Source organism: Gadus macrocephalus, chromosome 3 (assembly GCF_031168955.1).
Source record: "Gadus macrocephalus chromosome 3, ASM3116895v1".
NCBI lineage: Eukaryota > Metazoa > Chordata > Actinopteri > Gadiformes > Gadidae > Gadus > Gadus macrocephalus.
Window position 1 is genome coordinate 12,285,761 of NC_082384.1, and position 22,247 is coordinate 12,308,007.

The following is a 22,247-nucleotide window of genomic DNA, read 5'->3' on the forward strand; positions in this document are numbered from 1 at the left end:
TATCACGGCCAAAAGCTATGTGCACCTCGGATGGTATTATGAATTATAAAGGCTGCGTCCGACGTCTCTGGTACTTCCACAACAAGTAAAGACTCGTAGTGGGGGTTATCTCAGCCATGGTTGAGAAGAATTCGGGGAAAGGGACTTTGGCCTTGACTCTCTGAAGTCCATATTGAACTGCGATATGGAGGAGAAAGGGATTGTACTCCCAAAGCTGAGCTGCCAGACTGCCGCCAAGCTCCCCCCGCCGGAGCTTTCACCAGCAGTGAAATAGTCTGCCAAACACGTTGACGTCGCTTAGCAACCGAAGACGCTGGGGTTGCCAAGTTACCGGACTACTACCCATGCAATTGAACGGAGTGTTCCACGGCATTGAGAAGACCCGTGTAATAAAGCCTATAATATTTCTGTTCATGGCATAGATTTCTCCTCAGATTAGGCCAATAAAGCAATGATAAAAAAACAACAACACAAACGCTTGATAAAAGGCCCGGGCCGGCCCGGCTCAAGGATATTGGTGGGAAATATCGGCGGGCCGGGTCGGGCCAATCAAAACCGTCATTGTTTAACATTAATTGGACAAATGACCACTGTAGCATATTTAAACACAAATCAAATTGTGCAGAGAACTATTTCCATTGGTCATTCTGACCGGAGACATTTAGAATTTTCGGTCCTCCAAATTTTTTTCCGGTCAATGACCGGATAATTACCGGACAACGGAAACTCTGATCTATATCATATAATATTATCATGGCCAAAAGCTGTGTGAGCCACCAGACGATGTTATGAATCTCAAACGACCGCGTCGGGTTTTCCAACGTCTCTGGTTCTTCCACGTCCGCATCAATCTGAAGTAGACTGAACCACGACGTGGAGGAGAAAGGGATGTTGCCCGTGATTGTTGACCTTGGTGGTCTCTCGCCGGGGCCTCGCTGTCGAGGCTGAAGTAGACTGAACCGCTCGCTGCCTGCTGCCGGCTGCCCGATGCCGGGTGGTGGTGCTTCGCGGCGGTGGTGCCACGCAGCAACCAGCAGCCTGTTGCAGTTCATGTACTTCAGGGAGTAAAAGCCAAAGTTCCTTTCCCCAAATTCCTTCTCAACCATGGCTGAGATAACCCCAACTACAGTCTTGTTGTGGAAATACAAGAGACGTCAAAGAACCCACGCGTTACGGCCACGGAACGGCTGGGCCGCGGAATGGCTGGGACTTCTTCCCTGTGTGCATTTCCACCGCGCGCGTTACGGCAGGGCAGCGCTGCCTTGCGAGCCAGCCGTATTCACGCGAGATCACAAGATCACGCGATAATCCTAAACCTAATGTACTCACCTTCCACTCCCAAGACTACTGCAATTAAATGCCACGCTTTGTCCTTCCGGCCATTGTCCTTATAAAAAGGATGACTTGGAACATAAATGACTCCATGTTCAGACCTGCAAACTCCTCAGAGGAAAAAAGGTGACAGTGTCACGGGGGAATTTTTCTTGATTGTAATTTGCAAATGACACTAGTCTGAGCGTGACTTAACAAAACTCAGCATACTTTATCAAAAATCAATGTCAAAACATCCTTGAGGCTTATAAAAAATATTTTATTTACAACTGTCACAATTATTATTTTTTGTCTCTTAGCCTGGGGGGTATACCACGAACCTCGCTGAACATACCCAGGCTTTTTTGGGAAAGCCTGGCTCGACAGAGCCGCAACTCGCAATCAGAGTTAAATGGTACCACGACGCTCACTTTAGATTAAATTAGTTGAACCAGGTTTTCCGCTTTAGGTTCAATGCACGTTCACATAAAAGGGGCGTTTATCGCGTCATTTGACTCACCCTTACAGAAAAGGAATCGAGCGAGAGCGGTGTATTTCACCCAAGGCGAGCAGTGAATTATTATGAACTCCTACGAGGAATTCAAAGTTCAAATCACAGCCAAGGGGAACACGGGTGCCCATAATATGGCCAGGGTGGCGTGCTGCCAAAAAATAGCTGACCGTGTTATTTCGTAAGTGAAATGAGTCTGCATATTGTCTAAAAAAGATCATGTATTATCATGCGTTTTACCCCCATATGTGGTGCCAGCACGCTCCTACGAACATGGGGCCAAGTCAAAAATATATATAAAAATATTATTCAATGTGGTAAGTTGTAAGCATCCATTTGAATAATTTCAGGTGAATCTAGCCTATGATTTGCAATGGCCTAGGCTCCAACCTTTAATCTCATGTTGATTACCTGTAGCAAATAAAAAGAAAACCCAAATTAATACCGCTCCACCGCCCTTCACCACTTCGGAGGAGCTGGCTCTCGGCAATATCGAAGGTCGGCCGATGATGGTGGAAGGGGGGATGTCCTCTGACCCCACTGCCTCGACATCCAAGGCGTTTGTAATGAGTATTCATGTATTGGCAAAGGACATAAATAATTGTCTTGCTAATCAACTGTGAAATGATTGAGGGTAAAATAATTGTGTCATTGTTAGTTGAAGGTAACATTATTTCGGAGGAGCCGCCGACAATCAATCTCCAATCAGAGGTATATAACTATCAAAGCAAAGTATCCCGTATTCTTCTAAATGTTTAATTTTTGCAAAGAATGTCTAGGTTTCCCTGATTCTTGCAGGAGACTATCGCCCTGTGACTCCAGGGCGACTATGGAGGTGATTTCTTTTTAAAAATTCTCACAGCTATAATATGAATTTGTAGAATAAAAAATGCCTAGGCCTACATAGCGGCTATGTAAGGGATAATGGACAACACGGCACTTCACTATAGGTTAATGTACGTTGAACGTGCGGGGCCACCTTCGAACTTGAAACACAGACACACTGCGCAACAGTAAGTGCACGGCTTCTTTGTGTAGCATTGCCTACATATGGTCCTACAAGGACGATCAAATAACGAATACCCTCTGATGAGAATCTGTATCTCTCATAAAGAATATCGTCAGACAATGCCGAGGGATCGGTTCTGTCCCGAAAAACCCTGTCTCCGGAGAGACGCCTGTACGATAAGTGCGCCGTGGTCCACCGTCCACGGGAACACCCAAAAATGGTGACGCCATTGTCGGAGGAGGGGCTAGGAAAATGCGCACGCCGATTTAAGTAGCCGATCTCCGGCTAGACTAAGCTGAAAAGCTGCTCCCGACCAGGTTTGGTTGCGAGCATAAGTCCCCATGGTGATACAGCGACGCTTAAAGACTTTCGTGGTACAGCTAACCCAGGCTTTCAGCTCAACATACCTCGCTAACCCTCTAATCGAGCTTCGTAGTACAGGCCCCTGGACGAGTGTTTTGCAAGCTCTCTTGCGTTGTTTAGCCGAATGCGCGGTAGCCAGGCGACCGTCTCATCCAATAGCGAGCTCAGTTGGCGTTGTGTGCTTCAAGATTCCGATTGTCCCAGAGAAATGTCAATTATAAGAAAGATTCTGAAGCAAGTGCTGAGATTCCGATTGGCCCAGAGAAATGTCAATTATAAGAATTTTTCGCAATTCTGGACCCCCCCCCCCCCCCCCAAAAGAAAACTCTCCAGTTCTACACGAATCACGTGAATGACCAAATTGACCAAGAAAACGGCGATTGTCGCCGAAAAGCGACAAGTTTGCCGCTTTGCATGTTGCTGAACTTCGACAATGAGTCTCTCGTCGTCCATGTTGCCGACCCTCTGAGACCCTTTGATTGATTGACTGCTGACCTGGTGCCACCGGTCATGACGTAACAATGTTGATGTGAAGTTGTGATAGGCTACATGAGCTGAGTATTGTGTTTTATTTAGAAAATTGACCGGATGCTCTATGACTTTTACTTTTTCACTTCCTGCCCGGCTCGATCTGCTCTGTTGAAATTGACGCGGTTCAGCAACGGTTTGCGTTGCTGAAAAATAGAAGTGCTACGGAATGATAGTGGTGCGGCGCGGCGAGCCTGCTCCTGGGACGCTGATGAGACGTTCCGCAGCACGCCCGGTGGAAATGGTCTCATTGATTAGAGTGGAAGCTATCTGCTGCGGTTACCGCGGCCCAGCCGTGCTGCAGCCGTAACGCGGCCATAACGCGTCCGGTGGAATCGGGCCGTTATGCGCCACAACACCAACAGCAAACACTTGCGTTACAGTGTGTGTAATAACACACACACACACGTGGCGCTCGCACGGTCGTGTTTCATTGGCAGGCAAAATTCTCTGGGCGGGCAAGGCAGAGAACGGGGAGGAGCTTAGAACCCATATGACGACTTAAGGGACCACATTCAAAATCATCGCTTGAGCCTCCGTTTTGTCAAATGCGAGCAGAACACCTAGTGCTCGTTTTACACCGAAAGCAAGTTTTAGCCACTGGGGGACCATAGGCAGGCTAGGGGAATTCATATTTATGTAAGAAAACCTCATAAATTGAATAAAGTGAGATTCTCATGCCATGGGACCTTTAAATATTAAGTTCCCCCTGCTGGCCACAACTGAACCTACATATCCCCAGTGCACATGGTTGAACACAAAATGGCTGACCTTTTATCACAATACTCTAAATGTATTTTGTGTTTGTGGTAATATCGATGCAATGTAATGCTATAAAAGCAGAAGATTTTTATTTTTATGAAGGAAATTTTGAGTACTTGTACTGTTGCTTTTATTTAATTATATAATTTAACCAAAGCAAAGAACCCTGTGGTTTTGGGAATGTTTATGAAATACATTATGTGTCAGGAGTGAATAAAAGGTTGTGTGATTTAATGTTTGTTTTGTATTATAGAGACATAAACTGTCGTTTTTTCATGAGTTTCACAACAATGGTCCCGACTATTCTTAGCTAGGCTCCTCCCACCGGACCCTTCCCCCACAGTCCGCTTCGCTTTAACAATGAGATAAAAATCCCCCTCTCATAGAATGAAACCTCTCTTCTGCTTCTTGCTGATCCGACGTTGCTTCACCGTCGTTGTTAGTGTTTCACACGTTACGGGCAAATGGTCAACTCCTGGTCTAGCTTGTCACCTGTGTCAATTTCGTCCTTGTAAATAGAGAAATCGCGTCCCCTTATTGACAATACTTACCCTTATCAAACAATTTCAACATCGGGTCCGTTTGATAACTCGTGTAGACTAATAGGAATATAAATTTCAACCCCGGGACTGCTTGGCGTCTCACGTAGACTACCGCGAAACGGTTGCAGTGTTGCAGCTGACTCCTTCCACTTGGGAGCTCTATGCAGACTCTTCCTTCCCCCTCCCCCACTAAAGAGGAGGAGTCTATAAATGTGGCAGACCGAGAGTGGTAGAGGCAGTCTTGAAAGCACGCTGAAACGCTTTTTGTTTTGGTAGCTCTGCTAGTCTGGCCGGGGAGCGCTGAAGTATACCTGCGGTACATGAGCTCTGCATCTAGTCATTTGCCCGTGGAACTGTCGTTGTGACGGACCTGGGAGCGCACCAGCGGGAAGCGGCGGATATCAGTAAATGCTTGGGTAGAATTCGCGGGAACGTGGCCGAGTAACTAAGAATCGGTAAGTACTCTATATAGTTCATGTTATAGAGACACTTTCTAGCTTCGCCCGTTATCTTCAGCAAAAAGACACCGTTTTGCAAATGTTAAATAAATGAATAGCAGTATAAATCCGCTCTTAGATGTCCTGAGCTTGAAATCGTGAGCTTTATCCTGGTTTTAGGACTACAGTGACCCCTGCAGGTAAGGATTAGAAGCAGTATTCGCAAAAAGAAAGCTAATTTTGCGTGCAGCGTAATTGTCAGTTAGCAACTAGCATACAATATTTTCGTTTTAATATATGTAATAAACGAGTTGTCAAGTGTGTTGTTGATGGAGTTTTAGAAACAATACACTTCGTTTTCAGAATACATTGGCTATTATCTAGCAAGCCGAACATGTGTTGTATTAAATCAAACTTAGGCAAACAAGTTGCACACCATTTGTACATGCAGTAACACCCACACATGCCAACACTGGTAAAGGCTGAGTGCAGCACTGCAGGGATTATTACATAAATTATTGCAAATTGAGGCGTAAAACACATTTTTGGGGGGTTGCTTTTTTTGGGATGCGGCATTTCATTCAAATTCCAACCAACATTTAGATCCCCATAGTCTGTTGTACATGTAAGGTTAGAAAACTGATGTCAATAAGTTTCACAAACTTAAAGTTGGACTTACTTTAGTACTTGAACATACATGGTACAGTCCTGCAGTAGTTTTCAATTGAGGAAGTAGATCTAGGATATGGGTGTGGCTTAATGTCTACCCCATTGCAGCTGCATTTCCTGTTCATTAATACAATTTGGGTAAAAGTAAAGTCAATATCTAAGGATTTCTGGCATGCTACAGTGTAACAAGGCTCACACTATTGTGTTCTGTCAGTCCTCCTTGATAAGGACTCAAGCCCCGTCTTGACTCAAATGGAAGCCAAACAATACTTTTCTGCTGCAACCTGGTTCCACCCACTCATCATAAGTTTCTGAGTTAATTTTCATCTGCCCATTATATGCTTACCTTATGTACGCATAAAGTAAGCATATAATGTATGCTTAATTTGGGCTAACTGCAGGGCCCCTAAATTTGAAACATCCCCTATGAATCAAAATGTAGAAATTATTCACATGCATAGTGCTCCAGTAGGCCAATAAGAGCATATTCTTCATTCTAAACAACTGCTGTAGACCTGCAAAAGCCAGCTGGAACCAGATTAAACCAGTGCCTTTGAAAATCCCTTTGATATATTAAGTCATGCCTTGAAAGCCTCACTTCTAGTAATACACAACGTTACAAAATACCTGGTTAAAGGAGTGATATTATTCAACCATGTTTGAGTGTGGTTAGCCATTAATAATCTGCCTTTTCCTTAGGTGAACATTCCGACTTGTGACGTCACTAAAACGCAAGAAGAGGCAGAATTTCAAACGGCTTGTAATGGCTAATCACAGTAACACCTGGTCGCCTAATATCACATTTTAAGACCGAAAATCTCTTATTTAATCTGTTGAATGAGTTTAAAGGAAACCATCAAGGCCAGATGTAGAGTAATGCGTCTTAAACGTGTGGTGGAGGAATTGTCATCTGCAACATTAACGCTTTTTCAAAAAAACATGGATGGTCTAACTTTTTACCTTCTTTCCAATGGAAACTTCTTTTTTTCACATTTCATGTTGCAACATTGCACTCAAAGCCAGGGCATGAAGGATCTGAGAAAAACTTAGGGCCTATGTAAGTTGCGATGCTATTCAATATGGTAATGTCAGTACAGAAGCCATAATGACTGCTTTAGCAGTAGCATACCCAAACTTTTTCAGTACGCCTTCCCCAAACTCCCTAAAAACCCTTAAACCAAGATGAACCATTTATAAAAGGTTCTGAATAATGAAGCATGATGTTGGGTGGATGTTACGCCAAAATTAAGGCAGAAAAAAACCTTGATCTTTCAAGTCACAACACGTGTCCTCCTCATATTGTGGCATAACATTGCAATTACATTGTGCAAATAAATCTAAACTCGATCCTACATGTCGTTAATTAAGATTAAATTACTACTATACAGGCCATTGGTCCTGCGCCTGCTTCTAGCAGATTCTCTGCTTTTGGGGTGGTTGTATTTTGTAGCATCAATGCAACCGTTCACACAATCCTTCATCCATCACATGCTCATCTTAGTCTGGCAGACTGTACATTTCATATTGGAGAAACGCATAACATAGATGGGATACGTTTGTCATTTAATAATTCAATAATGGACGACATTGAATTGCACGGAACTACTCCACAGATGCAACTGAATGAGACGGAATCAGTTGCTGAGCAGGGCAATGGGTCAAAGGAACATACCCTGCTTTTTTAGGTTACATAATGTAAAGGTTGATGTTGATAGCCATGGAGCTAAGGAGGCACAGTTGAACCCCCTTGTGTTTTGTGGAAAGACATTCTCTTAGTGTCACATGGAGCTGCGCCTAGTTACAGTGGTGGCCATTTTGAGTTCAGCATGCACACAAAAAAATCCATCTAGAAGGGGGGGATGGGCAACATATCGAAGCTAGCTCAGTGGATTTTTACAGGAATAAGAAATAAATCCTGTAACCTGCATATTTATTTCAGTTTTAAAGGAAGTGAACAATGTTATCCTGTACTTGATAGTGAAAATGCCATGATTGTGATTCACAATAATATACAAATAGTATTTAATGAATCAGGTGGAACATGTCAGAGCTGATATCCCTTATGGTTTTCCTCTAGCTGGGGTTTTCGCTTCAGCAAGGGCACAGCAAAGGAGAGTAACAACGGATTTCTCTTTTGCCCGTTCGGCTCAATGGCTGCTTAAAGGAAGCACCCCCCTGCTAAAATGGTACAGTCCGTTCTCTGCTGTTAAACTCTAGGGACCACGTGACTGAGTGGGGGATGGGTATGTGGATGAGTGGGGGAAGGGTATTTGTGCACTCGCTGTCAGTCTGTGGACTGCAAAACTTGCTGTGCTGCTAGCTAGATGAGCTTGTGTGGACATCAAGCTGGATTTCTTTCTCAATCCAGTGTGTAAAGAAAAAGTCATCTTTATTTTGAATGTTTGCAGACTTTTAGCTTCCATTGCCTTTCTTACATTTATAGCATGATATTTATAACTCCTCCAATGTAGGGTACCCAGGTTATGTGAAATAACCCTTTTTATATACATCTACAGTGGTTATTTAGTAGGAAGAGTACATGCTAATATGACGATACCCCTGAGCTGCGCATGCCTAAAGAAATGTACAACCACGTGCCTGCCTCAGATGGAAGCTTCTGGCTTCCCCCTCCCTCCCTCCCTTTCTGTGTTCTCTCTATTCAGCGCTGGTTAGCGTATCAAAACCAGAGGAAATCTTGCGCACCACTTCCGCTCAATAGTAATCTTGAGTCATTATTCTTATTATCTGCATACATTGCCTTTGGGGGATTTTGTCATTAATAACAATGCATTTAATTTAAGTTATACTAATTTTACCTTATTATAATACGTCAAAGCCCACTTGTGTAAAGTATCTGTACAATCGTTTTAATATCAACTTATTAAATAGAAGCTGGTAATGATTTAAATAAACAGACCTGTTGGCGCTGACGCACGAGAAATGGGATTAAGCATTCATGATCATGAATGTTTATGAATATAAATAATTATTTATAATAAATCTTCATAACCGAAACGTACAAAGCAAATGAATGTAAATTTGCTTTATGTCTTGATGCCAGTACTCGCAGTAGGTTGCATAGGGGCATTTAATGCAATGTAAAAAAGGACCCATTTGTGAAGTATAAACAAGAATCCAAGATCTACAAATAGTACTTATGCATAACCGATTTTAACAATGTGGCGGTAAAGTAGCAGGATTGGTAGTAACGTTACTTTGCAGACAGTAACTAACATGTGGATGGGGTGACTTTGCATTGAGTGCCGCTAGCCATACAAGTTCAAACGGTGTGGCGCAGGCTCAGTTTTCTCTGGGGTGCTCTGTCATTCTTACAAGATGTTTTCGTTTCTAATGGACGATTGAAAATATGCATGTCATTTCATGCATATCCTAGTTCAGATATTGGCATTTAGCTTGGGGATTTGGAACAGCTCTCTGCAGCAAATGCCAGATGTAACCACTTCACTGCCTCTTGCAGAGAAACCACATACTCAGAGATTTCGTTTCATATTCAGGGCTGAGCAACTATACTCCTTGAAATGGAAAAGTACACAATTGTTCGACACATTGTCGACTACCATTCATAGTGCGACCGAATCAAATGATAAAGTATACAATTTTATTTGACTGTGATCCATGTTGAGTACGATGCCTTCAGCAACATGGGTGGCCATTTCGTGTTTCGGCATAGACTGAGAGTCAAAGATGAACGAGATTGGCTTGATTCACACTACTGTTCAAGATTTTGGTGTCACTTACAAATGTCTTATTTTTGATGGTAAATAGGGATAGCCTTCAATTAATCAGAAATACAGTCTAGACATGGTTAATGTGGTACATTATATGGTATTCTAGCTGCAAACTGCTGATTTGTTATGGAATATCTATATGTATACAGAGGAACACTTTGAGCAACCATCAATCCGGTGTTCTAATGGTACATTGTTTTGTTAAACGTGTTAGAAGGCTAATTGATGATTTAGAAAACCCTTGTGCAATTATGTTGCACATGAAATTGTCTTTCTGTATTATGTAATAGGACCACCTCTTGCATAATGCTTTACTCCTTCTGTATTCTTAGCAGCTTATTTTAGACTGGGGGAAGGGAACTCTACTGTAGACTACCCTTCTTTTTAGTGTGCGTGTGTGCTCGGGCCCAGTTTATGTTCTGCTAGATGCTTCTTTGTTAGCTGCTTCTTTGTTAGTTCCGTGTTTGCTAGCTGCTTCTTTGTCAGCTGCTTGTTTGCTAGCTGCCTCTTTGTTAGCTCTGTTTGTTAGCTGCTTGTTTGTTAGCTGCTTGTTTGTTAGCTGCTTGTTTGTTAGCTGCTTGTTTGCTAGCTGCTTGTTTGTTAGCTGCTTGTTTGTTAGCTGCTTATTTGATAGCTGCTTCTTTGACAAACTGCATTTTGCTAGCAAGCGGCTGATTGCTGGTGCCACAATGTTAAACTTTTATGATATATTTTTTTGCTTATTTTCTGGATGATTCTTATGATCACTATCAATAACGTAGTAATTCCAATTGGTTCGCATGAAGGCTACGTTCGGCAAGTTAAATTTATAAACTAGAATTCACCTCTTCCTCCATATTTCTTTCATTTTCTTCACCCACCATGTGCTTGCTTGCTTGAGACATTTTGCTACCCTCTTTGCAAATGCTCCAAACCAGGTCTTAAAATTGCAGTTTGACAACATGTTTAGTATTTCTGTTTTGAATTGGACCTAGTTTAGTTCAAACCGTTGTATGGCTTGACGGTTAAATTATCTGATTTGCTATCTAGAAGATGTTGGAGGTTGTGGTTGTAGGTTGCTTCCAATCTCCAATATCAGTGGTTGCTAGGCTGTCATATCAGCATTATCTTCAGCAAATCCCCAAAATGTCAAACTGACACTTCATGGGTAGAAGCTTGAAGGAAGATATTACAGTGCAAGGCCATTTACTTGATGAGGAGAAGATAGGTCCAGACTTTGATAGGTGCTTATTAAAAACTTCCAAGATGATAGGTTGGCTGTAAATCTACTGCTGATGCCAAGCTAAAGTAGTACTCTGATAATTGTTTTGCCTAAAAAACTTAAACTCACCATTTGGCCATTACTCTCCAGTTGATTTTGCTTCACTCTACTCCTCTCCCCTAACTCGTGTATATTGTTCAACCGTGAAGTTGTCATTCTAAGGCAATTAGCACACAACTTCTCAACATCATTTGGGGACAGTAACCCAATGTCAAATCAGGCTATATGAACAACATTTATAAAGCCTTTATATATTTATGTGTTTTACCAGTTAATAAGCATACCGGACTTAAATTACCTTAAGTGCTTACTTGGAGAAACCTGAACAAGTAATAATTATGTGTACACTCTTCTTGTAACTACTAGTGGCCGTGCACAATATAAAGTTGGGAGTGTTGGAGCCCCCCGCCCCCATTATAATGGTTCAGTCCACCCTGTGCACTTACATTCCTCAATGGGCTTGAGCTGGTGCTAGAGAGGGGGATGGGTGTTGCTACACTACCCTGTGCTAGTCTAACCTTCGAATTGCCTAAAAAAAAGTCGCAGGATTTTAAACAAGCTTGTATATATCTGTTACTTATTAGTGTTATTATTTATGACTTTGGAGATCTATTCTTGGTTTATTTAGTTGTTCAACAACGTCGTTGATGGTATAGTCAATTTTAAGCTCCTCCCTTTATTCCTTCCATGGCCTCCCTGAAAGTGCCAAAGAATTGGATCCTTCTAGTGAGTCATTTCATAGTCATTGTTCCCATCCCTACCGTACTCAAGATATATTTTCCGATTTCTTGAGATCAGATCTATTCATTGCCATCAAACTATTTTACCATTGTAAATCAGATGCCCCCCCTGGTGAAATGGTTTAGTCCATGTGTGAGAACAGCAGTGGTTGTTCCAGAGTGGGGGATGGGAGCTGCTCTACGGGGTGTGCGCTAGTTTGGACTGCCAGCTAGCTTCCCAATGGGCAGATTACTTTGTACATGCAATGTTACTGAATTGGTTAAGTTGTGTTCATTGAGGCGTTTTAAATGTTGCGTAAATGTATTGGTCTTTAGTGTTTAATCCTTAAAGTATTCATTAACAATACGTCCCTCTGAAAAAGTGCAATGGTACAGCTTGTATTTAGTCCTGCCTCTTTAAATCAGTGTTATTTAGCCATGTGCTGCCGTAATAAGCAGTTCTTTTAGGCCTGCCAACCACCCCTCAAACTCTTAAAGGCTGCTTCGAAAGGTGAACTTTTCTCTCTTAATTAACCATTTGACCATTTCTGATACCTGAGGTAATTGACAGATGAACTTCTCTTACTTATCAATTGTGAACGGTTCTGAAACGTTAAGTAATTGAAGCAAAATGTTAATTGAAGTGACACGCCCCTAGTATGGTTTGCAGAAAGGTTTAGGGTTATTTAATCAGCAGAACTTTCTGGAACAAACAAGGTTCAATTCTATTCTACCATTCAAGTTTTGGCAACTGCTTTCCATAACTACAGACAGAAAACACCCCAAAGCTGAAGGTTGAACCTCCTGTTCATTACGAAGATGTAAACTTTGTGTTGTCCAAAGAAAAGGATTCCTTACACAGTCAGGCGTAGAATATGTTTGGAATTCTGTGTCCTTCCTTCCTGGACTAAAAAAAAATTCAGATGGAAAGATGTTTATTGATTGAAAACCCACAGCACAAATGCCATCAGTCTATTCAAATATTCCTGTGATCTTAACATCCATTCAATATGTATGCATGTGGACATGGAGAACCCGCCTGTGGGCTTATTGAAGGGGCAGTTCTGGTGTCATTGGAAGTATAATTAAGTCTTTATTTGGATAAACATGGAATAAAGGGTTAGGGTATTTACATCGGTGCAGAAGACAAAAATTGGGCACCGGAGACACACAGTTAAAGTTTGTGAATAAGCTGTAGGAATTTGAATGCAGTTTAGGGTTAGGCAAAACTAAATTAAAAAAAATTGTCATATTGTGCAATCGTAAAGCACACTATAAGAACACGAAGTTGATTCCGCTTGTTGGCCCATTCAGTGATGAATGAAACAAACCTTCCTTTTGCTTCTATTTTTGCACTAGTGTTAATAATGGGACAGAGATAAGCAAAATAACCGTGAGCCGAAATGTTGCTTTAAGTGTTTTGCGTAATGGATCCCTTGATATTTGTCGTAATGGTTTAGTCCGTGCCTGGCTGTAACTTTCCATCATGTGGCAATGACTGCGTTAGAGAGGGGGATGGGTGTTGCTAAGGGACAGACTGTGCAGTGCTCTTCTCCAGTGTGATGCTAGCTAGTCTGTGTTGGTTGTTAACATGTAGTGAATATGCAGTTTTTCGGTGTGCCATGTTTATGTCATTAATATATTATTCTTCCTGCATAGTAACAACAGAAATTTCAATTTAGTAAACTTGGTATAGTCCAAGTATGGCTCTTTTTTTTTTCTCCCATTGTGTTCCTGGCCTCGTGCTCCCTCAACCAACAAAATAACCAGAGTGGGGGAGGGGAGCTGCACTCTGGAAGAGCAGGGTGTCAGGGTGTTGTGTTCTCTAGTTTGGACTGCTAGCTAGGTTGAGTTGAGGAAAATATGTGTACCATTCAGACCAATTACACGACCACTGGTTCAGACCAAGTCGATTTATTGGACAATTTGCATTCCATGATTGTTCATTAAGAGTATAACAGCAGTGGGACATTAAACTATACATGTATCACTCCGCTTTACAGGTGTTTCTAAAGGTACGGCCACACCAACCGCTTTACTCGCGTTGGATAATGCGAGTAACGCACCTAACCTGACGCTTGATCAGTGTGTGGTGGTTCAACGCTTCCAACGCGCCAACGCAGCTAGATGAGTCCATGTCCATGCAAGTGAACGGAGCGTTCCCTCTTCGTCATAACTATCAAACCAAACATCCTTCACATTCACCGAGCGAACATTATGAAAGTAAAATGCACATTTCTCGCTAAAAATGTTTCCATAAACGCATTTAATGGCGTAACTATGTTACGATTTCCACCCAGAATCAAGAAAGATGTCGGCCGTATGCTTCTGTGCAAGCGTCACTACTCTCTGCCAGTGACGTCGGGTCAAGCTCCACGCTGATTGGCTATCGCGGCTAAAGCGTCACGCGTTGGAGCGTTGAAAGTTTAATTTTTTTGAACTCCGGGCGTTGGTGCGTTGGGCACGTTACTGCGTTTACGTGCGTAATTACGTGCAACTGCCGCGTCTAAAGGTACGGCCACACCAACCACGTTCCTCGCGATAGGGGCGTCAAATCGGCATTTTTGCATAGGGAACCATTGGTCTAGGCGCGTAGACGCGATACACGCGTTGAAGCGTTGTGTTAGGGGCGTTAGACGCTGCAGACGCACGTAATTACGCATCTAAACGCAGTAACGCACCAACGCCCGGTGTTCAAAAAATTTAACTTTCAACGCTCCATCGCGTGACGCTTAGCCGCGATAGCCAATCAGCGTGGAGCTTGACCCGACGTCACTGGCAGAGAGTAGTGACGCTTGCACAGAAGCATACGGTCGACATCTTTCTTTAATCTGGGTGGAAATAGTAACATAGTTACGCCATTAAATGCGTTTATAGAAACATTTTTAGCGAGAAATGTGCATTTTACTTTCATAATGTTCGGTCGGTGAATGTGAAGGATGTTTGGTTTGATAGTTATGACGAAGAGTGAACGCTCCGTTCACTTGCATGGACAGTCTCTGGTTGCTAAGCAACCTCAACGTCTTGGCGGACTATTTCTCTGCTGATCAACACTACGAATGCTGGAAACACACCAGACACACCATGTGAAGTTATTTAACCCGATTATCGTTATTTATATCCGAGATTATTTAATCTAACCCGATCTAAACTCTATCATGCACCCAAACACGGCGGCGTTTGGGTTTCCTACCTCGGACTCTAGCGCAGCCACAGGCGCGTTGGGCGCGTTGAACCATTTTTGTGACACACAATGATCAAGCGTCGGGTTAGTTTCGTTACTCGCGTTATCCAACGAGAGTAATGCGGTTGGTGTGGCCGTACCATATGGCCGTACCATATCGCCCCTAACGCGACGCTTCAACGCGTGTAACGCGTCTACGCGCCTAAACCAATGGTTCCCTATGCAAAAATGCAGATTTTCGATGCCCCAACGCGAGTAACGCGGTTGGTGTGGCCGTACCTTTAGAACCATAATTACATTGACGATCGTAAGCAGTTCGCTCATCGGAATCACACATAACATCTACATTTAGGGAATTTAGCAGACGCTTTAACCAAAGCGACTTACGATAAGTACATTTGTCAGAAACCAAAAGTGACTGTCAACAGAATTTCATTTCACTGGCTGCAAAATGTGTTTCTGGCCATGTCTCTCATATTTGGCCACTTTATAAGAAGTTGTAATTTCAAACATTTAGATTAAAAAAATCGATATATGGACCCCACAGACGGCTACAGATGCATAACTTATTACTAGTTAGCAGAAATTTGACATTTATTAAAAATATAGTGGATTAAGCTCTTATGGTTACTCTGCTTTTCTCTCAGGACGAATCAATAAAATCGATGGCAGACTCGGTGTCTGTGCAAATGTATACTACGCTATTGGAAAGCATAATTGCTTAAATTTGTTGGCCTATTAAATCATAGGCCAACAAATTGGCCTATGATTTTGCTGATATTTTACTGTTGTGTTAATAAGGAGACATAGATAAGCTTAAAACCCCAGAGTCTTACCCTCACCAATTCTTAAAAATGTTGATAACGTATTTTATGTAATGATCCTTCGACCTTTGCCATAATGGTTTAATCCATGCTTTCTGTAACTTTCCGTCACGTGGCAATGCCGCTAGAGAGGGGGATGGGTGTTGCTGTGAGTCAGACTGCGCACTGCACTTCTCCAGTCTGCTGCTAGCTAGTCTGGTTTGGTTATTAACTATTTGTAGTGATATTGAGTTTGCAGTTTTTCGGTGTACCATGTTTATATCTATAGTAAATTATTTTATTTTTTTATTGTAAAAATAGAAGAATACACTTGGTATAGTCCAAGTTGGCTCCTCCTAGTTTTCCTTGTTCTGTTTGTGTAGCTGGCCTCTTTCTCCCTGAATGTGCAAAAGAAACACTTACATTTCATAGTCATTACACGATATTTGCTATCATTTAGAAAAACTAGTTTTTCCACACCCTTGATCATTAACATTTTATGTATTTTTATGAATCTTGTCTGTTATTGCTCAACTCAAAAAGATCCCCCTCTGGTTTAATGGTTTAGTCCATGTGTGAGAACAGCAGTGGTTCCAGAGTGGGGGATGGGAGCTGCTCTACGGGGTGTGCGCTAGTTTGGACTGCCAGCTAGCTTCCCAATGGGCAGATTACTTTGTACATGCAATGTTACTTAATTTGTTAAGTTGTGTTCATTGAGGCGTTTTAAATGTTGCGTAAATGTATTGGTCTTTAGTGTTTAATCCTTAAAGTATTCATTAACAATACGTCCCTCTGAAAAAGTGCAATGGTACAGCTTGTATTTAGTCCCGCCTCTTTAAATCAGTGTTATTTAGCCATGTGCTGCCGTAATTAGCAGTTCTTTTAGGCCTGCCAACCACCCCTCAAACTCTTAAAGGCTGCTTCGAAAGGTGAACTTTTCTCTCTTACTTAACCATTTGACCATTTCTGATACCTGAGGTAATTGACAGATGAACTTCTCTTACTTATCAATTGTGAACGGTTCTGAAACGTTAAGTAATTGAAGCAAAATGTTAATTGAAGTGACACGCCCCTAGTATGGTTTGCAGAAAGGTTTAGGGTTATTTAATCAGCAGAATTTTCTGGAACAAACAAGGTTCAATTCTATTCTACCATTCAAGTTTTGGCAACTGCTTTCCATAACTACAGACAGAAAACACCCCAAAGCTGAAGGTTGAACCTCCTGTTCATTACGAAGATGTAAACTTTGTGTTGTCCAAAGAAAAGGATTCCTTACACAGTCAGGCGTAGAATATGTTTGGAATTCTGTGTCCTTCCTTCCTGGACTAAAAAAAATTCTGATGGAAAGATGTTTATTAATTGAAAACCCACAACACAAATGCCATCAGTCTATTCAAATATTCCTGTGATCTTAACATCCATTCAATATGTATGCATGTGGACATGGAGAACCCCCCTGTGGACTTATTGAAGGGGCAGTTCTGGTGTCATTGGAAGTATAATTATTTGGATAAACATGGAATAAAGGGTTAGGGTATTTACATCGGTGCAGAAGACAAAAATTGGGCACCGGAGACACACAGTTAAAGTTTGTGAATAAGCTGTAGGAATTTGAATGCAGTTTAGGGTTAGGCAAAACTAAATAAAAAAAAATTGTCATATTGTGCAATCGTAAAGTACACTATAAGAACACGAAGTTGATTCCGCTTGTTGGCCCATTCAGTGATGAATGAAACAAACCTTCCTTGTGCTGCTATTTTTGCACTAGTGTTAATAATGGGACAGAGATAAGCAAAATAACCGTGAGCCGAAATGTTGCTTTAAGTGTTTTGCGTAATGGATCCCTTGATATTTGTCGTAATGGTTTAGTCCGTGCCTGGCTGTAACTTTCCATCACGTGGCAATGACTGCGCTAGAGAGGGGGATGGGTGTTGCTAAGGGACAGACTGTGCAGTGCTCTTCTCCAGTGTGATGCTAGCTAGTCTGTGTTGGTTGCTAACATGTAGTGAATATGCAGTTTTTCGGTGTGCCATGTTTATGTCATTAATATATTATTCTTCCTGCATAGTAACAACAGAAATTTAAATTTTGTAAACTTGGTATAGTCCAAGTATGGCTCTTTTTTTTTTCTCCCATTGTGTTCCTGGCCTCGTGCTCCCTCAACCAACAAAATAACTTGAATTTCACACAGCTCCTACTTTGCTATCTTTATGAAAAACAAGTTTTTTCACATCCTGATCGTTAACATTGATTGTGTTTGTATATATCTTTAGTGTTTTTGCTAAACTTCAGAACATCTCCCTCTGGTTGGATGGTTTAAGTCCAAGTCTGACTGCATCATAGGTTGTTCCAGAGTGGGGGAGGGAAGCTGCACTCTGGAAGAGCAGGGTGTCAGGGTGTCGTGTTCTCTAGTTTGGACTGCTAGCTAGGTTGAGTTGAGGAAAATATGTGTACCATTCAGACCAATTACACGACCACTGGTTCAGACCAAGTCGATTTATTGGACATTTTGCATACCATGATTGTTCATTAAGAGTATAACAGCAGTGGGACATTAAACTATACATGTATCACTCCGCTTTACAGGTGTTTCTAAGAACCATAATTACATTGACGATCGTAAGCAGTTCGCTCATCGGAATCACACATAACATCTACATTTACGAATTTAGCAGACGCTTTAACCAAAGCGACTTACGATAAGTACATTTGTCAGAAACCAAAAGTGACTGTCAACAGACTTTAATTTCACTGGCTGCAAAATATGTATGTTTCTGGCCATGTCTCTCATATTTGGCCACTTTTTAAGGAGAAGTTGTAATTTCAAACATTTAGATTAAAAAATCGATATATGGACCCCACAGACGGCTACAGATGCATAACTTATTACTAGTTAGCAGAAATTTGACATTTATTAAAAATATAGTGGATTAAGCTCTTATGGTTACTCTGCTTTTCTCACAGGACGAATCAATAAAAACGATGGCAGACGCGGTGTCTGTGCAAATGTATACTACGCTATTGGAAAGCATAATTGCTTAAATTTGTTGGCCTATTAAATCATAGGCCAACAAATTGGCCTATGATTTTGCTGATATTTTGCTGTTGTGTTAATAAGGAGACATAGATAAGCTTAAAACCCCAGAGTCTTACCCTCACCAATTCTTAAAAATGTTGATAAGTATTTTATGTAATGATCCTTCGACCTTTGCCATAATGGTTTAATCCATGCTTTCTGTAACTTTCCGTCACGTGGCAATGCCGCTAGAGAGGGGGATGGGTGTTGCTGTGAGTCAGACTGCGCACTGCACTTCTCCAGTCTGCTGCTAGCTAGTCTGGTTTGGTTATTAACTATTTGTAGTGATATTGAGTTTGCAGTTTTTCGGTGTACCATGTTTATATCTACAGTAAATTATTTTCTTTTTTTATTGTAAAAATAGAAGAATACACTTGGTATAGTCCAAGTTGGCTCCTCCTAGTTTTTCTTGTTCTCTGTTTGTGTGGCTGGCCTCTTTCTCCCTGAATGTGCAAAAGAAACACTTACATTTCAGTCATTACACGATATTTGCTATCATATAGAAAAACTAGTTTTTCCACACCCTTGATCATTAACATTTTATGTATTTTTATGAATCTTGTCTGTTATTGCTCAACTCAAAAAGGTCCCCCTCTGGTTTAATGGTTTAGTCCATGTGTGACTGCGGCAAAGGTTGTTCCAGGGTGGGGGAGGGGAGCTGCTCTGCGGAGGAGTAGGATAGCAGGGTGGTGTCTCGTTTGGACTGCTAGCTAGAATGAGTTGAGGAAACGATGTGTACTGTTCAGACCCATTACACTACTACGCTGGTTCAGACCAAGTCAATTTATTGGACATGTGGCATTACATGGTTGTTGATTAAGAGTATACCAGTATTGGGACTTTAACTATACATGTATCAATCCGCTTTAGAGGTGTTTTTAAGGACTAAATTACATTGACGATTGCAAGCTGTTAGCTCATCGACAACACACGTGCCACTAAAGTGACTGTTAACACTCTTATTTCACTGGCTGCACAATATGCATGCTTGTGGCCATGGATATCCCATATTTGGACCCTTTTTTAAGGGGGAAGTTGTAATTCTAAAGTCAACATTTGGCAAAAAATAAATGTGGGAAAAAGTGGGCATCAGACAGCCACAGGTGCAGTAGTTACTAATAGTAAGCGGAAATGTGTTATTTATTATAAGCTATTGTGGAATAAGCTCTTATGGTTACCGTGCTTTTTTGTCAAGCCGACTCAATAAAAAAATAGTAATGGTGTTGTCTTTGCACATGTACAGGTGGGTACACTATTGGAAAGCATAATTGCTTTTGGCCCATTTATTAATAGCAAAGCACTCTTGTCCTTATATTTGCTCTAGTTTTGATAACGGGACAGAGATATGCTTAAAACCCCAGAGTCTTACCCTCACCAATTCATAAAAATGTTGATAAGTATTTTGTGTAATTTATCCTTCGACCTCTGCCAAAATGGTTTAGTCCATGCTTTATGCTAACTTTCCATCACGTGACAATGAAGCTGCTAGAGGGGGATGGGTGTTCTGAGAGCCAGACTGTGCACTGCACTTCTCCAGTGTGCTGCTAGCTAGTCTGTGTTGGTTTTAAACAACTCGTAGTGGTATTGTAATTGCAATTAATCAGTGTACCATGTTTATATCACCAGCAAACGATTATTCTTGAATTGTAAGAATGGAAGAGTTGGTATAGTCACTTGGTATATTCCAAGTTTGGCTCCTCCTTGTTTTCTCCCTTTGTGTAGCTGGGCTCATGCCAGCTGAATCTGCAAAAGAAACGACACTTTGATTTCATACATTGTCTAATACTTTCTAATGTTGGCTATCATTGAGAAAATAATGTTTTTCCACACTTGTGATGATTTACATTTCATGTCTTTGTATGAATCTTGTGTTTTATTGCTTAACTCAAAAACAACCCCCTCTTGTTGAATGGTTTAGTCCATGTGTGTCTGCGGCAGAGGTTGTTCCAGAGTGGGGGAGGGGAGCTGCTCTGGAGGAGTAGGATTGCAGGGTGTGCAGTCGTTTGGACTGCTAGCTAGGTTGAGGTGACTGAACAAGGTTCACCTTTTAAGACTCATTATACAACAGCTCTATCCGAACAAGTCATTAGATTGGAGAAAAGGCAATCCATAAGTAATGATAGGAAGTATAACAGCACTGGGACTTTTTACAATACATGTATCATTCTTCTTTAAAGTTGTTTTTAATGACCGTTGATTACGTTAACGGCTCTGAGCTGCTTACTTATCGGAATAACGCATGTCTCAAAAGCGACTGTAACAAGACTCTTATTTCACTAGCTGTGCAATACGCACGCTTGTGGCCGAGGAGATCCCTTATGTTGACCCTTTCAAGGGTTGCAATTCTTAAGTCTAAATATATGGATGAAAAAATTCATCAAAATACTAAAAGTGACGCCAGAGACAGCCACAGATGCAGTAGTTACTACTAGTTAGCAATATTTCATTTTTTATTAAACAAATATGCTCTTCGGGTTACCATGCCATTTTATCCAGCGGACTAAACATATGGTAATGTTATTTGTGCAAATGTTGAGCACGCTAAAGGCAAGCCTAATTGATTCACCTGTTTTCCCTATAAAATCAAAGAAAACACACTGTTCTTGTGCTGCTTTTTTGCTCTAGTGATTATGGGACAGATATGCCTGAAACCCCAGAGTCATACTCTAAATATTTAGTAATAATGATGCGGAATAATAAAGTATTTGAGTAATGAATCCTTTGCCATAATGGTTCCCTGACCTTTGCCATAATGGTTTAGTCCATGCTTTGCTGTAACTTTCCATCACGTGGCAATGCCACTGCTAGAGAGGGGGATGGGTGTTGCTAAGGGCCAGACTGTGCAGTGCTCTTCTCCAGTGTGCTGCTAGCTAGTCTGTGTTGGTTGTTAACAACTTGTAGTGAATGTGCGGTTATTCTTTGTACCATGTTTATTTCACCAATATACAGTATTCTTCTTGCATCGTAACAATGGAAGATTATTAATTTAGTAAACTTGTAATAGTATGAGTTTGGCACCTCCTCGTTTTTCTCCCTTAGTTGTGCTGGCCTCATGCTCCCTGAAAGAGCAAAAAATACGGAACACTTTAATATTTTTTAGAAAAACGAGTCCTTCCACACCCTGATCACAATGTGTTTGTGCGAATCTTAAGTGTTTTTGCTATCTTTAAAAAAAACACCCCCTTTGCTTGAATGGTTTACTCCAAGTGTGACTGCGGCAGAGGTTGTTCCAGAGTGGGGGAGGGGAGCTGCACTGTGGAAGAGCAGGGTGTCAGTTGGTGCACTCATTTGGACTGCTAGGTGGAGTTCAGGAAACAATGTGC

The 22,247-nt window shown here is 41.5% G+C and overlaps 1 protein-coding gene across 1 annotated transcript in view; it reads left to right on the forward strand.

Moving 5' to 3' along the window:
- The first annotated feature begins 4,880 nt into the window (after positions 1-4,880).
- The window catches only part of atf7ip (activating transcription factor 7 interacting protein), a 35,070-nt gene continuing 17,703 nt past the window's right edge, over positions 4,881-22,247 (forward strand). Inside the window, exon 1 of the mRNA XM_060047327.1 lies at positions 4,881-5,481. The gene's annotated coding sequence lies outside the window, so the exon portion shown is untranslated. The remainder of the gene's footprint in view (positions 5,482-22,247) is intronic.